The 26352-nt window shown below is 42.3% G+C and overlaps 1 protein-coding gene across 1 annotated transcript in view; it reads right to left on the bottom strand.

Annotated features, from left to right (window-relative positions):
• Positions 1 to 26352, bottom strand: part of FGD4 (FYVE, RhoGEF and PH domain containing 4) — a 219754-nt gene that overhangs the window by 192964 nt on the left and 438 nt on the right. The gene's annotated exons all lie outside the window — the stretch shown is intronic.

Raw genomic sequence — 26352 nt, 5'->3', positions numbered from 1 at the left:
TTCAACATTTTTCCAGTTTCTTAGAGCATACCCCTTCTTAGTAAAAGCAAAGTCGTCTTAAGATAGACTTCCAACCAATAATAAGAAAAAATGATTAGCTTGTCTACAGATAAATAACAAAAATGACTTTTGCTGCAATATTCAGCTTCAATCCAGACACTAACCCTGCAGTAATTTTTACTGCCTCTAGATGTCACCAGTCAGATGGCTAGCATTATTCAACCCCCTTCTTTTGTTCCAGCCTGTGACTGGACAGTGAAAGGAAAAGCAGCTCAATGATGAGCTCATCTGTCACTCTGCTCTCTTCTTATATCAGCATGCCAATTGTCAACAAATTAACCAATTGGCTTCTTATGTTGATTCTTTCTCTCACATTCCAGCCTTGCAAGAGGCCGATACCAGGTCAAATTCAGATACTTATATTGCTTGCATTAAATTGAAAAAACAAACAAACCTATGTATCGATCTCTTTTACATCTACTTAAAGTTCAGCCTTAATATAATAAAGCCCCTTGCTTAAAATATAATTAAAATAGCAACATAAAATGTGAAAAAGACCTACAGAACTCCTGTAGGGAATACGTTTATTAAAATACACTTACTTTTCCCCTAGTGTCTCACAAGAGGACACCCTGGCACAGTAAAGGAATGTGTACTCAGTCTTTTTTCTAGGATCTCCAAGGAAGGACGGTGACATCACCCTCGCATAGGTGGTGCAGGTGGGAGCAAGGGTAAGGACAGTATATTTAATAACTTTTTCCCTTTTTTTTTTTTTTTTACACTCATGCTGGTATTTACAATGGGTGAGAGGGCCCTAATGTATCACACAGACAACTTTTTACCATCCTTTTAATTTTTTACTATCTTAACAGCCACACAATGAAAAGTATAGCACAACAAAAGCACCATGATGCCATCGGCTAGAAGCAACTACACATTAAATGGAGCATGCCTAATAAAACCCAGGTAATCTTGGTAAACTGGTTTTGGACAATGTAAATCTCTGGGCACTTGCCCAACTTCATAAAAGTGCAAAATAATAAACAGAATGCACTTTAAGCTTTGTACTGGTGATTTCCACTACCAGCCATGGAGAACGTATCTGTGACATACGATGAATGGATGATATATTTCCTTGCTGAGCTTTATGGCCCATATTCAAGATGAATCCTCAGAAGACAAAGGTTTTGCTTTGTAATGGCTTCGGTTTCAAAAGGACACCTCCAGGCGCATGCAGTTAAAACACATACATATAGTACATACTGTACACACACACACAATATTATACATAATATATAGTGTTTATACAATATCAGGGGTATTGAATTAATATTCACAGCGGTACAATCAGTAAAATTTTCTTCCTGCAGAGGTCTGATTCTCATGTTTTGTGCTAGGACTCAGATCCTTCACATCACAGTCCTCCTCCATATCAGTTTACTTAAAATGCCATAGATCAGGGGTGTCAAACTGACGGCCCTCCAGCTGTTGTGGAACTACAAGTCCCATCATGCCTCTGCCTGTTGGAGTCATGCTTGTAAATTTCAGTCTTGCAATGCCTCATGGGACTTGTAGTTCTGCAACAGCTGGGGGCCGCCAATTTGACCTCACAAAATGTGCACAAATTCCCACAAACACCCTCGAAAATCTTGTAGAAGGTCTTCTTAGTAGAGTGGAGGCTGTAAAGAAAGGAACTCCATATTAATGCCCATAGTTTTGGAATTTGAAGTCCAACAAGTTTATATAGATGGGTTAGGTGCCCACAAAATTTTAACCGTATAGTGTTTATTCATTACCTGACTGCCAATGGTTTTCCTTATCTTTTACTTAAGAGATCAAAGTACTCCTCCTGATAATACCTTCATCTGCTTTTCTCAACAGTAAGATGGCATTATTTTTGATCAGGCACTATCCAGGGTTGCGAAGTTGTAGTCTGATCACTGGAAACGAGGAGACTGAGAAAATACTTCCTCCTTACTGCAGAAGACCTTCTAAGGCTTGTCAAAGAAAGCAAATTTCTCCCTGCAATCACATGTTTCAGGATAGAAATTTGCTTGATTCCCCGATTGACACACATCCTTCCCCCTGAGCCATTGTGTTCTCCCAGCCAGGGGGGTAGGGATAGCAGTCCCCACCAGAACACAGTGATTATTGTTAGCGGCTGTTTCAGCCGCATTAAAAAAAATCCTTCAGGCTGGTTGTACCCAAATTGATCAATCTTTTAACTTGGGTAAATTAAGCCTGCCCATACATGGTTAGAATATCGGAGGATTCCTGCTGAACTAGCGGAGACTCAAACCATCTATGGCCATCTTTACTGTTTCTCATTTAAAGAGACTGTCTTATTTTCTAATCATCTGTATACAACCCTAAAATTCAGGCAGTTATCCCGGCTCTTTCAACATCTGGTGGAATCCTGACAAGAATCAACAGGTAGAACAACTTTACTTGGAAAAGAGAATGCTGCCCTATAGTTCGTAACTAGTTATTAACTGTTATTTAGGTCAGAGTACAGTGCATAGTCTACAGAGCTCCAACCATGTAAACAAACCTACAGTCTGGATCATCTCATATGTGTCTGGGTTGGACCAGGGCCATTTTTTTATATTGGATGGACCCTGGGCAAACATTTTCTTGAGCTCTCTCCATGAATTTTTGCTCTCCATCTGCTCTGAGACATAGAATAAATAGCAGCTATAATCAAAATCAGTTTACTACAGCAGATCAGGCAGCAATTGCAATTGATTGCTGGAGGTTACAGCATATCATTACGACTCACTGACAGGTTGCTAGAAGTTACAGCACACATAACAGCTCATTGATTGGTTGCTAGAGGTTGCTGCACATCCTTACCGCTCACTGACTGGTTGCTAGAGGTTGCTGCACATCCTTACAGCTCACCAATTAGTTGCTAGAGGTTACTGCACATCATTGCTGCTCACTGGTTTCTTGCTAGAGATTACTGCACATTATTACCACTCACTGATGGGTTGTTAGAGGTTACTGCACATCAATACTGCTCACCCATTGGTTGCTATAGGTTATTGCAATCCTTACCACTCACAGATTGGTTGTTAGAGGTTACAGCACACTGCCTGCACACCATAGACCGAGGTGGTTAGGGGATCCTCCCAATAGACAGAAAACTCCTAGGATCACCCTCCTCCTGGGCAAGAGGGTGTGATCAGTGGCAGTGCTGGGGAGGATGGGATGAGTGACAATGACAGTGCTGATGGGGGGATGGGAGGGGACATTTCTACACTGACCACCAGTGATAGGGGGGATTAAAACTGATGGCCAATGTAAGAGGGATTTACACTGACCTCAAAGGCAAAGGTAATTCTGCACTTACCACCAATTTAAAAGGAAATTTACACTGGTCACCAAGGTAATGGGGAATTTGCACTGACCACCAATGTAATGAAGAATTTACAATGACAACCAATGTAATGGGGGATTTCTACACCAACAACCAATAAATTTCAACACTGGCCACCAATGTAAGGGGGAGGGTGGGGGCATAATATACATATGAATGCCACATTGCAGTCGCTATTTACATATGAATGCTGCCATTATTTGCATGTGAATGCTGACAGGGTCTGCACAGGTGAGTCAACTGTACATGGCAATAGGACAGAGCTGGGCAGCATAAGTGACAGTACTCCATACTGAGATATCGGACACAGCCTGGGACAAAAACCTCCAGGGACAAGGGAATGTAACCAGTATTGTTGGCAAGTATGGAACAGCTGCTTTAGGCCCCTGGGCAACTGCCCCTTTTGCGCCTCCTTAAAGAAGGCCCTGGGTTGGACTGCCTGCCAGATTTTCATCTCATCACATGCCTCTGCCAGACTCAGTGAAGTTTCTCAGCCAAGCACCCCGACTTCTCTATATTTCAGGGCATTAATCCTCTTATAGGGGCAGGACACTTGGTATCATGTGCCCCCTCTGCTGGCATCAGAAGACAATGCAGAACGCATTTCTGCAATGACAAAGGAGAAAAAAAAAAAAAAAAAAAAAAAAAAAAAAAAAAAAAAAAAAAAAAAAGGGAGGGGACATTCTGGTACACCATAAAACCTACACATTCCTATCAATTATAGTAAAATTATGAATGGCATAACAAATGTTGCTTCAAGATAAACCCAGCAATAATATCTCAAAATATGTGCCCACTAAATATACACTTTTCCTTTAAAATATGTAGTGTTTTTCTGTATATTTTCTTTATTATGTTTGGGAATAGATATAGATATAGTAGATATAGATATATCTATTTTTCACATGTCTTCCAAAGGCTACTTTTCATTCTGTTGTAAACAGCCTGTTGACAGAGCACCATAGCATAAGCAGCAATTTTTTTTTTTTTTTAAAACAAACTGAATTTCTTAAAGTGATATGAAATGATCTCCTTATTCTCCAAAAGTAATCCACACATCCACTATTTAATGGCGCTTTCAGTAAATCTTTCCTCACTGTGTTTTTCTGCATTATTGTAATGTCCTCTGTGAGCTCTCAAACTTCTCCCCCCCACTTCGACTTGCTTGGAGTAAGCAGTGGATGTTAGTTGCGGTCATGTGCATCAGTCTAGCCACACCACAAATCCCATAGTCCACAGTCCATATGGAATATGGACTACATGCCGCTTCTAGATGCAGCAACATTTTCTGCTGTGACTACATACAAATTGTCCAAATACCTCCACAATTAAACCCCACAGAAATACACTGACAGTATCCAGGGTCGACACGTGCCATGTAATCGCTTGCGAATAAGCCCCTGTCTTTGCAGTTGTTTAGGTATGCACTTCGCATTGCCCCGAGCAGTGATGATTGCATACTTGCCAAAATTGTACTGTGTGACATCCTGGCACCTTATAAACAAAGTTTTAACACAAATTGACTCAGAATCTCTAGACACAGAAGCAGCAAAGAGATACTCTGTGCCCCAAGGCAGGATAGAAACAGCCACACCTGTTTCTCAAAATAAGAAACTTAAAGTGACTCTGCTGCTAACATCTGAAGCCAATTAAACCAATTATCTGTAGAGACAATAGCAACCACTTACCTCTCCTGCTACCCAAGTCTGTCCAGTCTTATCTCTCATGCAAATAAATAAAAAAAAGAAAAAATGAGCTGAAGACTCTTCAGAAACCAACACATTTGGGAAATTTGATCTTGTATGCTCCTGCTACGGGCAGTGGTCCCTCCTTCCAGCCATAAGTCGCTACAGGACACAGTAGTAGGGGACTGCAGAAGAACCCACCAGGCTTTTTGAAGATTTCAGTAAATGGGTTTATATATACACTTTAAAAAGTGGTTGTAAACTTCAGACATGAAATATGAACAAAACATATCCCTCTATAATGTGCACTTGTCTCATTCCAAAGCACTGAGTTTCATTTCTCTCTGTTGTCCCATTCCTCTGCTATCAGTAGGAGTCACGTCCAACAAGTTTTCCCGGTAAATAGGTAACAGGGGAGGGACCTCCAGCAGATTGACAGCCTCAGCTCTGTTGCTGTGCAATTTGAATGGACTGAAATCACACTGCACCTAAAAGTAGTGCATGCACCAATTTAAAAAAAAAACAAAAACACAACATATTGCGATCAGATTACATGGTTCTTCTACACCATGAGATTCGGTGCAAGCAATTGCACTGCATTTGTGACCTGCTTGTGGCCTGGTATGGTAGGACCCAATACCAATTTTTTTTTGTATTTTTGTGAGGGGTCGGACTTAAAATCCATACCAGACACCATTTTATTTGTGTAGGTCTCCCCTACACACATACGATAATTATCTGTATGATTTTTGGTGAACACCCTATGTCAGTCATTTTTTTTTCAAAAGCATCATTGGTTGCAAGGATGCAAGTAACTGCCAGCATCCTAGCAACCAAGATTCAAAAACCGGTCATTTAGAGGTGGTACGGCTGCTGCAGCAGGTGGGCAAACTGGCCAATTCTGGACTTTATAGTTTGCACATTTGGCTAACTGCAAACATGTAAAGTTCCGATCAAATTCTACATATGTTTAAACTTGAATCTCATCCTTATTGGTCACAGACAGAACTAGGATTTATGGCACAGAGATCTCACCAGTTCCCAAAGATATGAGCCACCCAGTCGAAATTGACTATTACTGAGAGATCAATTTGCTTTTGCGGATCTCTTCATATGCATATTGTAACAGTCTATGGTGTACTTTGTGAACCTTTCTATAGCAGTATGTGTCTACCATATGACACATGGCAGGCCAGCAGCTGAATATCTATGGAAACACCATATGCTGGAAGTCTATACAACTGACACTCCTCACTATGACCTTTGCACAGATAACAGTTACATTCTCATTCATGTAGCAAGGAAACGATTACACAACAGCAATTACTACACAACTACTGTACCTAGGAAGTTTGAAGAGACACCATGGAATGACATAGGCAAAGCAGCTCACTGGAATACCAAATACAAGTCAGGAGATTTGAAATTCCCTGAATGTATGCAGAAATAAGTCTCTTCAGAAATAGAAAGCACTGTGGTGTAAATCCTATTTCCACAAGGAAGGATTGGAAGTGAGCAACTCACTATCTGGGAGTTTAAAGGAATGCTAAAAGCAGTTTTAGGTGGAGTTTCACTTTAAAAAATGGACAACGTAAAGAATATATTTAATATTTTTTACAATTTGTAAATGCATCCATTATTTCTAGTTAGTATCTGCCTCCTGTAACCCCCTGCACAGCAGCCCACAGATTGGAGGGGGTGGGCAGAGCAATACGCCAATCAGGTATGCTGCCGAGGAACACACAGATAGGAGAGCACAAGAGGATGACTTAACAGCATGCTTCTTTTGTACTGTGCAATCACAGCCTGGGAATGGGATAGTGACTCTTCTATTGCATATTTGCAATACAGAAAAATCAGGTCACCCTTAGTTCGGTTTACAATCACAACTGTATGAATCTGAGAACTAGACGGATAAACTTACAAATTCTTTGCAATGTAAAGAGCTCCCATATATTTAACCACTTGCTCTCCGGAAGTGGTTAAATATATAACCCCTTCATGATCGAACCATTTTCTGCTATTCTGCACTGCGTCAATTTAAAAAAGAGAAGTAGGCATTTCTTCTTCCCCCAATTTATACTTACCTAGGTGGATGCAGAATCATTTTGATGCTGCATCTGTCCCCCACCAGCTCTAAGGGTGAGGACTCATTGATCACATGACCACCGATCGCTGAGTTGTCACAGCTGCGCTGAGCAGAGAGCGGTGACCGTCAGTCATCGTTGTCTGCTCTGCCCCAACCCCCCCAGTGCTCACTGGAGCGCTGGGGTGTGGAAGGGGAGAGAGCGCCTGGCTCAGGCTCTCAGCAGCATGCTGACAGGCTGAGCCAGCTGCCGCTCCAGACTCTGGGGTGGTCCCGACTTTAAAGGTCGGGATCTTTCCCCAGCCTGGACCAGCTGAGTGACTTCATAAAACAAAAAAAAACAAACAAAAAAAAAAAAATCTAATTTCTTCATAAAATTGAGGCCAAATGCATTCTGCTACATGTCTTTGGTAAGGAAAAAAAAAATCCTAATGAGTGTAGATTTGGTTTGTGTAAAATGTATAGCATCTACAAACTATGGTATACATATACTAGAATTATTTGTTATACTAACAATGGCATGGATTAGCAACTAATAGCAGGAAGTCCGACGCTATCCAACGCTGGCTGGGTGGTACACTAATACAGTGACCAGTGCTAATGCTATACACCATCACTGTACTAATGACACTGGCTGGGAAGGGGTTAACATCTAGGGGTGATCAAGATAAATGATTTTTTTTCCCCCCTGCTTAGCAGGGAATAAAAAAAACAAAAAAAACAGCAAGATCCCCTGTCAGTGAACAGAGATCTGTATTGTTTACAATCACAAAGCTCTGTACCGGGAATCACTCAGCCGATCAGCAGCCGATCAGCAGGTTCTGGTGGTCAGTCATTGGACAGGACCTACTGATCGGCTTGTGTTGTACTTAATCACAGCGCAGCCAGGCCAGCAGATCATATACTAGGTACGTGATCCAGCGCAGAGCGACCACAGTGCAGCCGTAGATATAGACGGTCGGCAAATGGTTAATAACCTTTGTATTTCTGTACAGTACTGTTTTTAAAGGATCTCTGCAAATCTACCTCAAATCAAGCAATGGTAGACACAAGCTGCTATACAAATGTAGTTCCCAAGAACATAGCAGCAAAAACACACAAAAAAGATGCCCACATGCTCAGTTTTACTCTGTATTTTTAATTTCCTATTTAGAGGCATCTGTAAAAATTTTTTTAACTAAAGTAAAGTGAATGAGCAAGATAGATAGATAGATAGATAGATAGATAGAAACTGTCCCACATTTGCAGGGACAGTCCACAGCTTGGCTGTCTGTCCTTGTCCCACAGATGCTGCATTCTGGGCAATGTTCCAGGGGCACAGCTGCTACCCCAACGTTGCCCAGTGCCTGGCAATTTAGTGTGCTGCACACTGCTCACCCATCTTTCCCCCATGTTTACGGTGTCTTGGCTGCTGCCAACATCTCACAGTGTACAGCCATTGGCTCGGGAAGCAAAATAGAAAAGGAACGCACACTGGGATAGTTGCCACATTCAGCTAAGGGTGGACATGGGGGCAACAATGTAAGAGGCCGGAGGAGGGCTGGGGATGAGGGTACAGGTGACCTGTTTACAAAGGATGCAGGAAGTGCAGGTGAGCTATGGACAGAGGGTTTAGGGGTGAAGGTGAGCTGTGGACAAGGGGTTCAAGTGAGCTGTGGACAAAAGGTTTTAGGGGTGCTGATGAGCTCTGGACAAAGGGTTCAGGATGCAGTTGAGCTGTGAACCAGGGATGCAAGTGAGCTGTGGACAAGGGGTTCAGGTGAATGGTGGTCCATGGATACTATTAGATCGACTTGACAATGATGGGGCTTACTGTACTACCACTTTCTCTTCAGTGTTCCTTCAGGCCCTATTTTGGCTAAAACATAGCAAAAGGGATAAAAGGTGTCATACTACGACCTAAACATGATACCCACTTTATTGACCATAACCACATATTTTCAGCACACAACATTTTTGTTCTCAAACACTTATGTGTAAAAGGTGTTCCTTGAAATTATATTCAAACATAACTATTTGAAAAAGACACAGGAACAAATTTTCATACTTTTGGCTCTGTATGCCCCCAGAATAAACACACAAAAACAATCCAAATGAATTTGAAGTGCAGACTTTCAGCTTTAATTCAAGGGGTTGAAGATAAAGATTAAGTACAAATTTTAGGAACTGCAACCATTTTATACGCAGTCCCTCCATTTTCAGGGGCTCAAATGTAATTAGACAAATTAATATAATCAGAAATAAAATGTTAATTTTTAATATTTTGTTGAAAATCATTTCCTGGCAACTACTGCCTGAAGTCTGGACCCAGGGACATTATCAAAGACTGGGTTTCCTCCTTTCTGATGCTTTGCACGCTCTAACTGCAGTTGTCTTCAGTTGTTCTTTGTGGGTCTGTCTGCCTTTAGTTTTGCCTTCAGCAAGTGAAATGCATGCTCAATGGGGTTGAGATCAGGTGATTGACTCGGCCATTGCAGAAAATCCCACTTTTTCCTTCAAAAGCTCCTGGGTTGGTTTTGCAGTGTGTTTTGTCCAGTTGTACCGTGAAGTACCATCCAATCAACTTTGCTGCATTTGTCTGAATCTGGGCTGACAATATATCTCCAAACACTACAGAATTCATCCGGCTGCCACATCATCAATAAACACCAATGACCCAGTGCCACTGGAAGCCATGCATGCCCATGCCATCACACTACCTCCACCATGTTTTACAGAGAACGTTGTGATCATCTACCACTGTTGTCTTCCATGGACGTCCATGCCTTTTTTTGTTGCTGAGCTCACAGTGCATTCTTCTTTCCTCAGAATGTACCAAACTGTTGATTTGTCCACTCCTAATGTTTGCTGCTATGATGTTTGTTTCATTTTTGAAGCCTTACAATGGCCTGTTTCACTTGCATGGACAGCTCCTTTGAACGCATGATGTAGGTTCACAGCAATAGTTTCCAAATGCAAATACCACACTTAGAATCAACTCCAGACCTTTTACCTGATTAATTGAAAGAAATAACAAAAAGGAGTAGCTCACACCTGGCCATGAAACAGCTTTTGATTCAATTGTTCAATTACTTTTGGTCGCTTAAAAAAAGGGGGGTTGCTACTCTTAAGAGCTGTAATTCCTAAACCCTTCCTCCAATTTGGATGCACATACCCTCAAATTAAACCTGAGAGTGTGCACTTTCAGCCCATATCCATTATATAACTATAGCTGGAGTATGATTTGGTAAATACCTGGAAAAAAAAAAAAAAAAACTACAAAATTGTGCCTGTGTCCAAATGTATATGAACCTAAGTACACACACACACACACACACGCGGAAATAAGTATTTGATCCCCTGCTGATTTTGAATGCCCACTCACAAAGAAATGATCAGTCAAAAAAATCGAATGGTAGGTGTATTGTAACACAGACAGAATAGCAACAAAAAATTCAAAAGAAATGCATGTCTAACAAATTATGCACGGATTTGCATGTTCATGAGGGAACTAAGTATTTGATCCCCTATCACTCAGCAGGAATTCTGGCTAACAGGCGTCTTTTATACAGGTAACAAGCTGAGATTAGAAGCAGTCTCTTAAAGGGAGTGCTGCTAATCTCATTTTGTTACCTGTATAAAATACACCTGTCCACAGGAGCAATCAAACAATCAGATTCCAAACTCTCCACCATGGCAAAGACCAAAGAGCTGCCCAAGGATGTCAGGGACAAGATTGTAGACCTACACAAGGCTGGACTGGGCTACCAAACTATCGTCAAGAACTGAAAAAAAAGGCGCTGTGGAAAATGCTCTCAGACAAGCACCTTAGTGGAGGTGCATCTTTATTGGGTGAGATAAAGGGACTTGACAAAGCGCAACTGCGCGAAACATGTCGTCTTGGTAACCCCACATATGCTCCCAGCTGAAGCCAACGCCGGACACTGCCTTAGTTTGCCATGGTGACACCACCCAGGATGCTGGTACGCTGACACCATGTGATTTGAAGCCGACAGGAGCATTCTTTGATCTCAGCTCCCCTCAGAGCGGACGGGCCGTCCATTGGAATCACACTGTCCACTTCAGGCTGGTTAATTTTATTATACTTGCTACTTTATCTCACCCAATAAAGATGCACCTCCACTAAGGTGCTTGTCTGAGAGCATTTTCCACAGCGCCTTTTTTTCCAGTTCTTTTCATCATGCATATGATTAACAAGGCAGCAGTGGTGAGCTCATGATTAACTGTTCACATGTTTCCACCTGGAGTGGCCTCTCTGCGCTCATTTGTAGGAGTTTTCCAAACTATCGTCAAGCAGCTTGGTGAGAAGGTGACAACAGTTGGTGCAGTCATTCACAAATGGAAGAAACACAAAACAACTGTCAGTCTCCCTAGGTCGGATGCACCATGCAAGATCTCATGTCGTGGAGTGTCAATGATCATGAGAACAGTGAGGAATCATCCCAGAACTACACGTGAGGATCTTGTCAATGATCTCCTGGCAGCTGGGACCACAGTCACCAAGAAAACAATTGGTAACACACTACGCCGACAAGGATTGAAATCCTGCAGTGCCCGCAAGGTCCCTATGGTCAAGAAAGCACATGTCCAGCCCCATCTGAAGTTTGCCACTGAACATCTGAATGATGCAGAGGAGGACTGGTTGAAAGTGTTGTGGTCAGATGAGACCAAAATTAAGCTCTTTGGCATCAACTCTACTCGCCATTTTTTGGAGGAGGAGGAATGCTGCCTATGACCCAAAGAACACCATCCCAACTGTCAAACATGGTGGTGGCAACATTCTGCTTTGGGGGGTGTTTTTCTGCTAAGGGGACAGGACAACTGCAACGCATCAAAAAGGGACAATGGACGGGGCAATGTACCATCAAATCTTGGTTGAGAACCTTCTTCCCTCAGCCAGGGCATTGAAAATGGGTCGTGGATGGGTGTTCCAGCATGACAATGACCCAAAACACACGGCCAAGGCAACAAAAGGAGTGGCTCAAGAAGAAGCACATTAAGGTCCTGGAGTGGCCTAGCCAGTCTCTAGACCTTGATCCAATTGAAGTACTGTGGAGGGAGCTGAAAGTTCGAGTTGCCAAACGTCAGCTACGAAACCTTAAAAGACTTGGAGAGGATCTGCCAAGAGGAGTGGGCCAAAATCCCTCCTGAGATGTGTGCAAACCTGGTGGCCAACTACAGGAAACGTCTGACTTCTGTGATTGCCAACAAGGGATTTGCCACCAAGTACTAAGTCATGTTTTGTGAAGGGGATCAAATACTTATTTCCCTCATGAACATGCAAATCAGTGCATAATTTGTTAGACATGCATTTCTTTTGAATTTGTTGTTGCTATTCTGTCTCTCAGTGTTACAATACACCTACCAATCGATTTTTAGACTGATCATTTCTTTGTGAGGGGGAAGACATTCAAAACCAGCAGGAGATAAAATACTTATTTCCATATCTCTCTCTCTCTTCACACATACTCACACACACTTGAAGAAGTGTTAATACCCCTTGAAATTTTCCACATTTTTTCATGTTACAACCAAAAACACACATGTATTTTATTGAGATTTTATGTGGTAGACCAACACAAAGTGGCACATAATTGTGAAGTGGAAGAAAAATGATAAAAAATGGTTTTCAAAATGTTTTACAAATAAAATATCTGAAAAGTGTGATGCGCATTTGTATTCAGCCCCCGAGTCAGTACTTTGGAGAACCACCTTTTGCTGCAATTACAGCTGCAAGTCTTTTTTGGGGATGTCTCTACCAGCTTTGCACATCTAGAGAGTGACATGTTTGCCCATTCTTCTTTGCAAAATAGCTCAAGCTCTGTCAGATTGGATGGAGAGCGTCTGTGAACCTAAATTTTCAAGTCTTGCCACAGATTCTCATTCTAACACATGAATATGCTTTGATCTAAACCATTCCATTGTAGCTCTGGCTGTAAGTCTTTTGCAGTCTCTAAGATTGTCCTGTATTTGGCTCCATCCATCTTCCCATCAACTCTGACCAGTTTCCCTGTCCCTGCTGAAGAAAAACATCCCTACAACATGATGCTGCCACCACCATGTTTCACGGTGGGGATGATATTTTCAGAGTGATGTGCAGTGTTAGTTTTCCGCCGCACATTGTGTTTTGGTTTTAGGCCAAAAAGTTCAATTTTGTTGATCTGACCAGAGTACATTCTTCCACATGTTTGCTGTGTCCCCCACATGGCTTCTCGAAAACTGCAAACAGGACTTCCTATGGCTTTCGTTCAACAATAGCTTTCATCTTGCCACTCTTCCATAAAGGCGAGATTTGTGAAGTTCATGACTAATAGTTGTCCTGTGGACAGATTCTCCTGCCTGAGCTGTGGATCTCTGCAGCTCCTCCATGGGCCTCTTGGCTGCTTTTCTGGTTATGCTCTCCTTGCCCGGCCTGTCAAGTTTAGATGGACGGTGATGTCTTGGTAGGTATGCAGTTGTACCATACTCTTTCCCATTTTCAGATGATGGATTGAACAGTGCTCTGTGAGATGTTCAAAGCTTGGGATATTTATTTTTTTTCTTCATAACCTAACTTGGCTTTAAACTTCTCCACAACATTATCCCTGACCTGTCTGGTGTGTTCCTTGGTTTTTATGATGCTGTTTGTTCACTAATGTTCTCTAAAAAAATCTCTGAGGGCTTCACAAAACAGCTGTATTTATACTTAGATTAAATTACACACGGGTATATTTACTAAATTAGGTGACTTCTGAAGGCAATTGGTGCCACTAGTTTTTTGTTAGGGATATCAGGAGTACCACACTTTTCAGATATTTGTAAAAAATTGTTAAACATTATTTTCCTTTCACTTCACAATTATGTTTCACTTTGTGTTGGTCTATCACATAAAATCCCAACAAAATACATTTACGTTTTTGGTTGTAACATGACAAGATGTGGACAATTTCAAGGGGTATGAACAAAGACACTGTAATACACACACACACACACACACACACACACACACACACACACCTCAAAAAAATTAAAAGGAACACTTTTTAATCAGGAGTATAGCATCAAGTCGATTAAACTCCTGGGATATTGAGCTGGTCAGTTAAGTAGCAGATGGAGTAGTTAATCAGTTTCATCTGCTTTGGTGTTCATGAAATGAACAACAGGTGCACTAGATGGGCAACAATGAAACGTTCCCCAAAATAGGAATGATTTTACAGGTGGAAGCCACTGACATTTTTTTCCCCTACTCATCTTTTCTGACAGTTTTTCACTAGTTTTGCATTTAGCTAGGGTCAGTGTCACTACTGGTAGCATGAGGCGATACCTGGACCTTACAGAGGTTGCACAGGCAGTCCAACTTCTCCAGGTTGGCACATCAATACATGCCATTGCCAGAAGGTTTGCTGTGTCTCCCAGCACAGTCTCAAGAGCATGAAAGAGATTCCAGAAGACAGGCAGTTACTCTAGGAGAGCTGAACAGGGCCGTAGAAGAGCCATAACCCATCAGCAGGACCAGTATCTGCTCCTTTGTGCAAGGAGGAACAGGATGAGCACACCCAGAGCCCTACAAAGTGCCCTCCAGCAGGTCACTGGTGTGAATGTCTCTGACCAAACAATTAGAAACAGACTTCATGAGGGTGACCTGAGGGCCCAAAGTCCTCTAGTGGGCCCTGTGCTCACTGCCTGGCACCATAGAGCTCAATTGGCATTTGCCATTCAACACCAGAATTGGCAGGTCCACCACTGGCACCCTGTGCTTTTCACAGATGAGAGCAAGTTCACCCTGAGCACGTGACAGACGTGAAAGGGTCTAGAGTAGGTTATGCTGCCTGGAACATCATTCGGCATAACCGTTTTGGTGGTGGGTCAGTGATGGTCCGGGGAGGTATATCCATGGAGGGACGCACAGATTGCTACAGGCTAGGCAATGGCACCATGACTGTCATTAGGTATCAGGATGAAATCCTTGGACCCATTGTCAGATCCTACACTGGTGCAGTGGGTCCTGGGTTCCTCCTGGTGCATGACAACGCCCGGCCTCATGTGGCGAGAGTATGCAGGCAGTTCCTGGAGGATGAAGGAATTGATACCATTGAATGGCCCCCACGCTCGCCTGACCTAAATCCAATAGAACACCTCTGGGATATCATGTTTCGGTCCATCTGACGATGCCAGGTTGTACCTCAGACTGTCCAAGAGCTCAGTGTTGCCCTAGTCCAGATGTGGGAGGAAATACCCCAGGACACCATCCTTCGTCTCATTACGAGCATGCCCCAATGTTGTCAGGCATGCATACAAGTATGTGAGAGCCATACAAACTATTGAGTACCATTTTGAGTTGCTGCAATGAAATTTCAGCAAAATGGACTAGCCTGTCGCATCATTTTTTCACTTTTATTTTTGGGGTGTCTTTGAATTCAGTCCTCTGTAGGTTGATAATTTTCATTTCCATCAAACGATGGGGCATTCTTACGTTCCTAACACATTAACCAGTCCATTATCAGTATAGCTATCCAGCATGATATTTTTCCCTATTGAGATCTGATGTTTTTTCAAAGTGTTCCTTTAATTTTTTTTGAGCAGTGTATGTAATACATCTATCACACACACACACACACTATACAGAACATTAAAGAAAAAAAAATGGATTGCTGATGCATATGGAAAAAGCAGATATCAGCTCAAACTCAAAGTGCAGAGGTTGGACTTTTCTCTTCCTCTGTAATTTCAGGTGTCTTGGAAAATGATGTTATGCATTTTGCCTCCACGTGTTGGGCCTGCAGCAATCAAATGCTGATTCAGCCTGTTCATTCCTGGTCTGTTGATCTGCTGCCACTATACTAAAGTGATTTGTACGTTTTCAGCATGTAAAACAAATCTATGCAGTCTGTAGGGCTCATTGAAAGTTACCCAAGAGCTAGGCCACCATGGAGCCCAGAAAAATGACAGCTGACAGTTGCCCAAGAGCTAGGCCACCACAGATACAAAAACTAAAATGACAACTGACAGCTACATCTTTTAAGTCTAGTCAATGGAGCCCCATGATGGCTGGCATACTACCAAGGCCTGCAGGCCCCTTAATCATACAGATTGGATCCTGATTGTGTCTGCCCTTTGTCCACTGACCCCCAAACAGCTGTTATTTCTGGGTGGATGATGGATGGATAAATCCCACCCCCCCCCATTTACAACCTCAATATCAGGGGCTCCAGCAGAGTGATTTTTGTACTTTGTTTTCCAGCTAGCCCCAGCGGTTGTTGCCATGACAAAAAGGTATGCGACTCTCTCTGTATATTTTGAACTATAAAGAATTTACTAGGAGAAACATGGAGGGACACAGTCGTGCCACAAGGGCAACAGGCTCGCTTTACCCCTTTTTCTGCTAATGATGTGCTTGTGTAATAAAGACAAAGTGCCAGGAGAGGTCCACTTACTCAACTCCAATTTTTTAAGTTTTTGATCATCTGTCTAGGTAGTAAGTGCTATATGTATTAAGCTGAAGTTTGTTCTCAAATCTCTGGATTTATCACCTGGACAGGAAGTGAGAGAATCTTTTCATGGGGGCACAAACAGTACTTTTATTTTTTTTAAAAAAATGCTCATTTTAATGTTTTTATGTAATGAAGAAAATGAAAAAACTCTACTAAAAAAAAATTAAAAAAAAAATAAAATAAAAAGCTTTTCCAGTTCAGTTGAAGAGAATACCCTACACTTTTTGTTCTGGACACACAACAGGAATTAGAAAGATGGTTCGGTTTTGATTCCTTCAAACAAGGTTGATGGAGGAATTCTTCCCCCATTGTATTCTGACAGCAATGCCCACAATTGGCAGAATACACTGATCAGTGACTGCAGCTGTTGATCGACAAAAGTTTTCCAGCTTGGGTTTGACAGAAAATCGATCTAATGATTGACTTCTTTCGAACAGGGATCGTGACACACAGATCAAAGTTTGGACAATCCATGCTGAACAAGCCAAAACTTTCATTTTGTCTATGGCCAGCTAAAACAAAGAAATTGTTACCTCTTGGATAGTTGCTTTGTAATTGTTTAGTGTTACGTTTATGTTTTTTTTTTTTTTTTTATTTTTTTTTTATTTTAAAAGCCACTCTGTTGTTAAACTAAACTAGCTATTAAATGGAACTGTGCTCCCTTCCACTTGAGATGTGCCATCCCTGAGGTCACTCACCAGAAGTGACATTTTTCTGCAAGCTTCTACTGCTGTTTTGATTGGCCGGTCCAGGATGACGCAACTCCATGCATGTTCATGGGAGTTCAAGTGTATCACAACCCAGAAATAAAAAATAAAAATTAATATATTGCAGTTTAACTGTCCATAGATGTGATGGCTGTCTTAGTTTACTTTTCAGGCTTTTTTACTTTATTTTAACTGGTGATCATGGCAGACACATCCCTTCCTAGGAAGACAGCACTCATTCACAGTACTGTATCTATAGAGGAGAAGGGTTGTCACGCTGGAACTGGAAGTGTGTTAGGAATCCAGAACACCTCCAACTCTGCTCATCTCCATAATATAGGCAGAAGAGCTCTGTAGTCTGCAGAAAATTACAAGTTACAAGCTCAGGGGGATTCTAGAAGGATCAACAGGTATTTTTTGTTAGATATAACAAAACTATTACAAATGTCCATGATATTTACCAGACCAAAAGGAAGCAAAATTACAGAATCTCATCATTTGGGTTGCATGTGCCTTAATGTATCCTGGCATGATTATACACTAAATAAACACTGTCAAGAGAAAGAATCTTTTTCAAATTTAAAGCCTTTCCCCGAAAAAAAAAAAAAGTAAAACACCGAACACCACTTCACTGAGAGAAATACCCAACTCAAGTTTCTTAAAAAAAAAACAAATCAACACTCCCAAGAGTGTCAAAATCAGTGGAGTGGTTCCTTCCAAACACTCCTACGTCAATATAGGACAGTAGTGGTTTGGTGGTCAACAGCAGGAGCCACTAATTGCAGTGTGTGTGGGGGGGGGGGGGGGGGGAAATCAGGAGATTGTTGTGGGACGCATTTTAAAAAATCCACCTATTTTTTTCGTGCCTTCGGGTACATTGACAGACCATCCAAAGTAAAGGGATTGCTTTACACGTTATGTCTCAGCACACAGAAACCCCAACGTTGGCTGTGGTGTGAATTGCTCTGCAACAAGGTGTCCCTGAAGTCCAGACACTTAGGCAAAATGCTATTTCTGTCTTTTTAAAAACAAAAATCTCCACTTGGATTTTGCTCTGGATACAGTTTTAGGTCATCTATGCCTTCAGACTTCATTATTTGACACCAACATAAGAATAGTACACAGGACAGCCTGTATTTACGATATAAACATTCAATTTCTGCCTTCATGAAGTTGATCACAAATCCACCTCTGTTGGGAGTACTTCAACCATGTCATCACTGATAAACCGCCCTCATCCTGGAGCAGACAGTCTTTATGGCAATATTTACTTTGAGAAACCGATTGCTTTGCCAGCTATAAAATTGATAAGGAGCCTCTTTGTATTTACACACAATTATCCCGCTGTGAGACCAATGAAAGCAATTACTAACCAGCTGGAAATCCATACACATCACAGTTACTGTAACTTTCCTGCTGTGAGAAAGAAAAATGATCTAAGCAGTCAATCCAATGCCTAGACCAAAGGATTTCTGAAAGCTGTACTGTCTGTGCTGCCCTTAGCAACAGGAGACTCCAGTCTGTGAAATGCAACATCAGATTGGGTCACTCTTGTTGGTGGCTTTCATGTTCTTTTTTAAAGTATATGTAAAACCTCACCTTGTAAAACAACCTATACAGTTTAAAATATAAATGACGGTGAAACCATATGTGTATAGATATAAAAACATTATAAAATACCTTTATGTCCCTTTTTTAAGGTTAAGGGATCACATACCCTCTGTTCTCAGCTGTATATATAGGCCAGGGTGGAGAAACAGCAGTACATTGATCTTCTCAGTGAAAGGCTGTGCATGGGAGGGGGGGGGGGGGGTATCAGCACAAGTCTGATTATTGGAGAAGAGCAGCTGGAAAACTGACCCCGCTGTGCTCCCATACCTAGTGTGGTCGGTTTTTAATAGGAAAGCAGGAGGGACTGGCAGGGACACCAGAGATTTCACACAAAAGCAGCATCACAAAGAGAACAGGATACTTTTTCATACAAGTACATGGTACAGCAAATAAAATAAATATATGTGAGCGCACACAAAGAATAAAGCAGCTGTGCACCAGGTAACCATAAAAAACCTCTAAACAGACAATGTAAATAAGGAGTGCAGCGCTAAAAGGAAATCACAATATGAGTATTCAAATGTATATACACCATTAAATATACAGTTCATTAGGTGACTTGAAGTGACTTGAGGTGCTCCAATGTAACTGTATCCTCCTATGGGTAAGGTGTTGTGATATTAAGTGCGAAAAGAATGCGCACTCACCAGAACGCGCAATTAAATGAGCGTTTGTGTATATTTCCTGATGTCATCTGCCAATCTGGAAAGTATCTAGAATCCGGTAGACTCCCTCATATGGTCTTGATCACCAGCTGCTCCTGGCGTGCCAATTTTTCCCTCCTTTAGCTATATACAGCAGGTTTCTGTGCCTGTGATGTCACTCCTCCTGATTGAATATCACATATCAGGAATATGAAATGTTGGGTTTATATATCCTTTAAATCCAAATTCACAAAAATAATATCGATTTCATTATCCTATTTTTATAGAGCTGGAAGACAATCTCATAAAAATTAAATAACACATGTTTACAAAAGAAAACAACAACTCCGGGCTCCCTTCAGCACCACATCGGTACGAATGCCATGCTACCGATGACATGGTCTCTACATAAGGGAATCTTCATTGTTCGGCTAGAGCTGCAGATCAGTTCTGACTGTCAGCCCTTTCCTTCCCTTTGACGCAGTCCAGGTGATAGATGCTTTGCCAACGATAATTAGATGACAGATGAGGGCCCATTCACAGCACACACAACGCAGAAAAGAACAGAATGAAATGTATTTTGTAACATGGCAATAACTCTAATAAATAATAATAAATAGGACTGTGTTGTAATGTAATGTGAATACATCAAACACCAGGTTTTTTTAGTTTTATCTTTTTTTTTTACTGCATTGTTTTTTTTTCTACAGTTCAACTCCAGCAAAAAAAAAAAAAAAAAAAAAAAAAAAAAAAAAAATCAAGCCTTCGTCAGTTTTTTAAGGCTACGTTCACACTAGCTTTGTCAGCAGGTGTCAGACAGGCGTTTGGGAAGTGTTTTTCATGCTTCTCAAATGCCTATGAAAATTCTGCACATGGCAGCACACAGTGCTGTTCACACAAAAGCGTTAGCGTCGTGTCGCATTGAGTTGCGGCAAAACCGATGCCTCATGTCGAGTCAGGAGGAGTTGAAGCCTCCCATTCAAGTCTATGGTGCCGCTTTGCGGTTGTGAGGTGGTTGCAGAGTATTAATATCATTTAACTTCATTATAGGAGTTTGTGATGCAGTTTTAATGCCTGGCAAACACCTATCAATCGCCTCAAAACCAAGCTGAGGGCATTTTGGGAGCATTTGGGGAATGTTTAAGGAGCGTTAAAAATGCTTCCCAAACGCCTGTCAAACGCTATAGGGGCGTTCGGCAAGAGTTAGAAAGAAAGTCAAGTGTGAATGAGCCCTAATACTATCTGGGGAGAGGGAATGTGATGTTATGAGTGGGTAATGTTCAAGGGTCACCAGTAGGTAACTCAGAGAGAAGGTGTCAAGAGTATGTAACATACCAAGTAGAGGGGCTAGGAGGGGGTGATACACAGGCAAAAGCAGCAGATGGGGGCATACACATGGGATGCTTTACACTGCAGCACGGGAAAAAGAATTCCAAAACCACTCCCCTTGTCCCGTGAACTGAATGGGACCGTCCTTTAAATGCATACAATGTGTGTAGTACAAGTACAGTGGTACAGGTTTTTAGAGGTTTGATCAGATGATGATATTCCTCTTTACAGGACGACACATGTACACAGATACATAGCAATAGTGCCCCACTGTAAGGTCTATTTCTAGGGAAGCAGCCATCACTCTGGCTGAAACAACAGCATACTCATCCTCCTGCTTCCCTCCAGGCTCGGATATAATCCTGCATTCTGTATTGAAAAACGGACTTCCCTGGGCCCCATTTGTTCAGCAGGTGGCCCGAGGCAGAAAGGGGATAATCTAATGCAGAAGTGCCAAACTGATGCTCTCCAGCTGTTGCCAAACTACAAGTCCCATCAGGCATTGCAAGGCTGACAGTTACAAGCAAGACTCTCAAAGGCAGAGGCATGATGGGACTTGTAGTTTTTTGCAACAGCTGGAGTGCCACCAGTTTGACACCCCTCATCTAATGATTTTTGAGTGCAGGTGGAGTAATCTGACCTGTCACATTTCCTGACAATTAGTCTCAGCCTGCCCTGGTGGATTGATATAGAAGAGGCAGGGTAAATTGGCATGGCAGATTACTCCACCTGCACCCAAAACTCATTAACTAGAGCCCTTTCTTCCAATAGACCCCTGGGAAGTTTTCTTAAATTGGTACAGAGTGCGGGATTACTATGGTGGTGCCCAGAAACTGGGAGGCCCTTTTCTGCTACTAGACCTCCAGTTGTTTTGGCAGGGCCTGGCCCAGTACAGAAGGGCTGGTGCTACCTTGATGGCCCTGCTGAGAGGTATGTGATCAGTCTTAGGAGGTGGCAGCACTCAGGCCAAAATGTCTGCACCAGACACTCCATCCTCAGCATAGTTCAACATTATTGAGCAATCTTCCTGGCCATCCTCAGCATAGTTCAGCATTATTGTGCGCTCTTCCTGGCCAGACAGGCTTTCAGCCGGATATTCAACTAAATGGGGGTGGGGATAAGTACTATGTTGCTATGAAGCTGCCACTAGCTGATGGCATCCTAGCAACCACAAGCCCTGTGTGAGAACATATCACATTCACAACAGTTTCCCAGCACAAGCTGCTCCACCCCGAGCATTGGCTTCACTCTTACTCCAACTCAAAGCTGTATATGCAGTAAAGCATGCTCGTTATACTTACTGTGGAACCTAAGGGGTTAATCCTCCACATTGTGTTAAAAGGATGTTTGATCCTGTCTTCTCTGACCCTCACCTTCTTCTAATGTCCCAAGTCCATCTGCTGATAGTACAGAGCCCTAGGAGGCACTCTGCACATGCTCAGTGTAGTGTGCATTGCTAGATTTTTTTTATTTCTTTGGGAGGGTACATGTGATCAGCACAAGGCCAATCAGTACTGCCAGATGGAGGGTCAGGGGTTATGCAGCCTCATAGGACAATAAGGGGAGAATTAAACTCCTCCCACAAGCTTTAATCAGTGCCCTGCTGGACACTGATAGGAGTCACAAGACTGCTATATACTGCTGATGACAAAAAAAAGTTATTTAGCAGTTTATATTCACTAAAATAATTGCATTTCCATGTTGTGTGTACTGTGGGAGACCAGAAATAGTGAATGCAGTGAATTTAGTAACACTAATTACCACCAGTCTTCTAATCTGCAAAATGACAGTATTTCTCATAGAATCCATGATAGCAATAGTGCCAGATTCTAAAGTGGCAGTAGTAAGAACTACCTGAATCTGGCATGATTGTATCCGTACTGGTACCAAATCCAGTGCAAAGGCTTGTCTGAATTAGACGTAGGCAGTTTTAAAGGGATCCACTACCAAAAGTGTGGCAACAGGTTGATTGAATTTCCCATACAAAATAAACTTGGAATGACAACACCCCACACATAGGAATAGATTTGATGCAGTTCTTCAAACTCATAAATTATCATTGATCTATAACTCAAAAGAACAGTTGGACAGATCACCATAATGAACACCCCTTCAAATATTCCCCCAGACAAGGGGATCTGAAATGGACTCAAACAACATAGGGGAAAAAAAAACCCACCACAGCCTTTTATATTTCGTCTACGGAGCACATCCTGCATTGCTTAACCGCATTTATATAATAAAGATGGCAACATTTTCTCATGAATACATCTTACAGCAAAATCTAAGGCAGCCCATATCTTTTTTTTTTTTCATTCAGCCAACACATACAATAAAAAAACCTGACCCGATTCCCCCAAGCACACATTCGAGGTGGTGAACCATTATATTTTGACAGTGGACAGAATTCGCCGCTGTCAGAATACACTGATCAGAGCTGCACGCTATAGCCTTCAGCACTGATCATGCAGGAAAACTCTGACAGGGTTATACAGAAGTTGATCAAACTTTGGCTTGTCCCCAGGGGCGGACTGACCATTTGGGCACCCGCAGGGGCGGACTGACAACTCATGGGGCTCCCGGGCAATAGGGGATAATGGGGCCCCTGTGTCTTTGCCCAAACTCAAAAAAGCCTATGAAAAAGGTACCAGGGGCATCTCATGGGGCCCCCTACTGACCCCGGGCCCTTGGGCAGTGCCCGAGTTTCCAAATGGTCAGTCCGCCCCTGGGCACCCGGGCACTGCCGAGGGCCCAGGGTCAGTAGGGGGGGCCCCCATGAGATGCCCCTGGTACCTTTCATAGGCTTTTTTGGGTGTGGTTTGAGTGTGGGCAAGGACACAGGGGCCCCATGATTTCCTATTACCCGGGGGCCCCATGAGTTGTCAGTCCACCCCTGCTTGTCCCTGCTGAACCAGCCAAATTAAGATCCATGTATGGCCGGCTTTGGAGAGACTATACAATCTTATTGTACAGTTGTGTCCAAAATTATTCAACCCCCAATGCTGTAAAGGGGTTTAGGGACTATAGTGTACATTTGGAATTGTATTCAGAATCAAATCCTACAAGGACGTTGTAACTACCCAAATGCAACTAAAATGACATCAATTGTTTATGTAATACAGTAGTAAATGGTTCTTATGTGGTTTCTTCATTGCCACAATTATTCAACCCCTTAAAGACTACCACTCTGAAGAACAGAGGTTCATACAGGTGCTTTCCATCAGGTATTGAAAACACCTGTGGATGTCACCGAGCAGCAATCAAGCATAATAAGCACCAATTAGGCAGCTTTAAAATGACTGTGATACTCAGCTCCTTCTAGACATTTACTGGTGTGGTTACAAACATGGTGAAGGCAAGAGAATGGTCCAGGAAGACAAGAGAAGAGGTGATTTCTCTTCACAGGAAGGGCAATGGCTATAAGAAGATTGCAAAGATGTTAAACATACCAAGAGACACCTTAGGAAGCATCATTCGCAAATTCAAGGCAAAGGGCACTGTTGAAACGCTACCTGGTCGTGGCAGAAAGAAGATGCTGACTTCGACTGCTGTGCGCTACCTGAAGCGTAGAGTGGAGAGAAGTCCCCGTGTGACTGCTGAGGAACTGAGAAAAGATTTGTCAGATGTGGGTACAGAAGTTTCAGCCCAGACAATAAGACGCACACTGCGTAATGAAGGCCTCCGTGCCAGAACTCCCAGGCGTACCCCCTTGCTGTCTCCAAAGAATAAGAAGAGTCGACTGCAGTATGCCAAAAGCCATGTGGACAAACCACAAAAGTTGTGGGATAGTGTTCTGTGGACTGATGAAACAAAATTAGAACTGTTTGGGCCCATGGATCAACGCTATGTTTGGAGGAGGAAGAACAAGGCCTATGATGAAAAGAACACCTTGCCTACTGTGAAGCATGGTGGAGGGTCAATCATGCTTTGGGGCTGTTTTGCTTCTGCAGGTACAGGGAAGCTTCAGCGTGTGCAAGGTACCATGAATTCTCTTCAGTACCAGGAGATATTGGATGGAAACGTGATGCAGTCCGTCACACACCTGAGGCTTGGGAGACGTTGGACCTTTCAACAGGACAATGATCCCAAGCATACCTCCAAGTCCACTAGAGCATGGTTGCAGAGGAAAGGCTGGAACATTTTGGAGTGGCCATCGCAGTCACCAGACTTAAATCCGATTGAGAACCTCTGGTGGGACTTAAAGAAAGCAGTTGCAGTGCGCAAGCCTAAGAATGTGACTGAACTGGAGGCCTTTGCCCATGAAGAATGGGCGAAGATACCCGTAGATCGCTGCAAGACACTTGTGTCAAGCTATGCTTCACGTTTAAAAGCTGTTATAACTGTAAAAGGATGCTGTACTAAGTACTAAGATTGAATGTCACTTGGGGGTTGAATAAAACTGATAATGCTGTGAGCACAGAAAAGACATTTGTGGTTATTTCATTATAACTGTTATGTTATATTTGTCTGACCTACAAGTGCCTCTTTAATGTAAATGTAAGCAAGATGACTGAATGATCAAAAGCAATGTCAAACTGGCCAAAACACTCAATTTCAGTGGGGGTTGAATAATTTTGGACACAACTGTACCAATCTTTTTTTAGATCTACCATAAATTATGCTGTGTAAGGGACTGCCTGATTTGACACTAGTTGAACTGGTTGTTTAGATTTGTCCTCACATCACATAGTTTTGAGATTGTATAGTTTTGAGATTGTATAGTGTATGGCCAGCTTAACAAAAAAATAGAACAGTCAATGATTTACCATCCAGTTACATACTCAAATTCAAATCAAGCAATTTTTGGCATACAGTGTAAAAGGGGAGGGTATTTCCATGCCTGCTGCATACAGCAATCCACAGTAGTGTGCGGCTGTACATCAGTTTACACTACTACTTGCTTCAACCAGATCATCTGGGCACATTAAGGCTAGGTTCACACCCATGCAGTTTGCGTTTGACCTGTTTCTGCATTGCGTTTTGCACGCACTTCTGCTGCTTTTTTTTTTGTTTTATTTTTCTTGTTGCTAGACAGATTTAAAACCCAAAACACATCAAAAACACACTACATGCCTTTCTGCAGTGTTTCTAATTAAGTCTATAGAACCAAAAATGCAAAATGAAATGCGTGCAAAAAAAGTCCCTGACCCTTTCCAAAAAACGCACCAGGTGAAAACATGGAGATGCGAATGTGTCCCATAGGAAATCATGCTAAATGGACTGTAGTGCGTTTCTACAAAATGCTTAGCTGTGAACCTAGGGTTAATCTGCATCCAGCAGAGCACAGTTTTCTACATGTGCAGGTTTACACAAGTAGCAGCGTAAACCCAGGTATCATGTGACTTACACTTGCAATTGCTGTTGTATGCCAAAAACTGCTCATGTGTATGCCCACCAATCTGGCAAAGGTCCCTGTGCACAACAAAAAAGTTTTGACTGGT

The sequence above is a fragment of the Staurois parvus genome, unplaced genomic scaffold, assembly GCF_062004578.1.
Source record: "Staurois parvus isolate SC_StPar_1 unplaced genomic scaffold, SC_StPar_1.0 ptg000249l, whole genome shotgun sequence".
Taxonomy (NCBI): Eukaryota; Metazoa; Chordata; class Amphibia; order Anura; family Ranidae; genus Staurois; species Staurois parvus.
The sequence above is the reverse complement of the archived record's forward strand: the minus strand, read 5'-3'. Positions and strand labels throughout refer to the sequence as shown.